This window comes from Chrysochloris asiatica, unplaced genomic scaffold (assembly GCF_000296735.1).
Source record: "Chrysochloris asiatica unplaced genomic scaffold, ChrAsi1.0 scaffold00300, whole genome shotgun sequence".
Classification (NCBI taxonomy): Eukaryota; Metazoa; Chordata; class Mammalia; order Afrosoricida; family Chrysochloridae; genus Chrysochloris; species Chrysochloris asiatica.
In genome coordinates, this window is record NW_006408818.1 from 1,883,757 (window position 1) to 1,885,709 (window position 1,953).

The following is a 1,953-nucleotide window of genomic DNA, read 5'->3' on the forward strand; positions in this document are numbered from 1 at the left end:
GTTCTGATGATGAAATTGAAATCAAGCCCAAACCTAGTACCATTGAGTCAATTCCAACTAATAGATACCTTCTAAGATAGAGCTCTGGTAGCATAGTGGTTATGAATCAGGCTGCGAACCGCAAGGTCAGCAGTTCGAAATTACCAGCTGTTCCATGGGAGAAAGATGAGGCTTTTTGCTCCCATAAAGATTTAAAGCTTTGAAAACCCTGTACAGGGTCTCTGAGAATTGGAACCGACTCCGCGGCACATAACCACCACCACCACCAAGACAGAGCAGGGAGTCCTGGTGTGGCACTATGGGTTAATGCACCAGACTGTAAAGCCATTTGAACTGCAAGGTTGGAGGTTCAAGTTCACCAGTCACTCCTCAGAAACCATATACAGGGTAGCTATGGATCAGAACCAACTCAACTTAACAATAATAACAACAACAAGAAGACAGAGCAGAACTGTCCCATAAAATTTCCAAGGCTGAAATCTTTAAGGAGACAAAATGAATGGTGAGTTCAAAGCATCAAGCTTCCTATTACAACTGAGCACTTTATCCACTGTGCAGAGGTCCTCATGAAGAAACTGTTTTTGCCGTTGTGAGGTGTTGTCAAGTCAGTTTCAACTCAAAGCGACCTTATGCACAACAGAATGAAACATTGTCCAGCCTTGCACCATACTCTCAACTGTTGCTACACTTGAGCCCATTGCTGCTGCCACTGTGCCAAATCCCTCTTGTTGGGATCGTCTTCTATTTTTATGACCTTCCACTTTACGAAGCATATTGTCTTTCTATCCAGGAAATTATGAGAATCAAGTCTCGCTATCCTGGCTTCTAAGGATCATTCTGCCTGTACTTCCTTCAACACAGATTTTTTTGTTCTTCTAGAAGTCCATGGTACTTTTAATGTTTAGGCAAATCTGCTCACAAGACTTCTTTAAAGAGTTCAAGAGCAAATAAATCACTTTGAGGACTAAGTCGAGCCTTCCCCAAGTCATGGTATTTTCAGTAGCTGCTTTTACATGTGAAAGTTGGACAATGAATAAGGAAGACAGGGGAAATTGATGCATTTGAGTTATGGTTTTAGAAAATAATATTAAAAGTACTGTGAATAAATTGTTGTTTTTAATTGCTGTTAAGTCAGTTCCAACTCATAATGACCCTGTATAGGGTTTCTGAGAAGTGGCTAGTTAGACAGAACCATCAACCTTGCAGTAAAAACTGACCTTACAGTTCAGGACAGCCTACAGAGCCAAACCAGGACTCCTCATAAATTCAGTCATTTGGCCAAGTTTGCACAGTGAATAAGTAGAAAACCCAGAGTTCAGACCCATTGTTGCTTTACTCTAAAATACACAAATATATGGAGCCCTAGTCTGACATTGTAAGATAAGCACATATTACAAATTAAAAGATTGGTAGTTCAAACCCACCAGGCACTCTTGGAAACTCCACACAAGGTTCCTATGTGTCTAAACTCAGTCTAGGACACACAACAACATACACTTCAACAACAACAGAGCTTTCTATTGAAAAGTTATATTGTTGCTTTTGTGAGCTGTAGAGTTGATTCTGACTCATAGTGGCCTTGCGCACAACAGAAGGAAAACATTTCTGGTTCTGCATTATCCTCATAGAATGTTATGCTCGTAGTTTTGTTTGAGCTCCTTGTTGCAATCACTTTGTCAGTGTGTCTCATGAGTCCTTCCTCTTTTTCACTGACTCCCTACTTTACCAATAAAAATATCCTTCTCCAGGGTCTGGTCCCTTTAGATAATATACCCAAGTTATAGTATCACAAATTAGGCAAGAGATGAAGATTTTAAATCTACAAGGAGTCATGAATAGAACACCATAATAAACATCATTGTTTGTATGGATATACTTCAAATAGAAAAAAAAAAAAAAAATGATGATGATGAAGAAATTTAAGTGTCATTTGTCAGGAACAAGGCTATTCTT

The 1,953-nt window shown here is 39.3% G+C and overlaps 1 protein-coding gene and 1 pseudogene across 1 annotated transcript in view; both read left to right on the forward strand.

Annotated features, from left to right (window-relative positions):
• Positions 1-1,953, forward strand: part of CDH18 (cadherin 18, type 2) — a 606,534-nt gene that overhangs the window by 465,848 nt on the left and 138,733 nt on the right. The gene's annotated exons all lie outside the window — the stretch shown is intronic.
• Positions 1-1,953, forward strand: part of LOC102833367 — a 19,667-nt pseudogene that overhangs the window by 873 nt on the left and 16,841 nt on the right.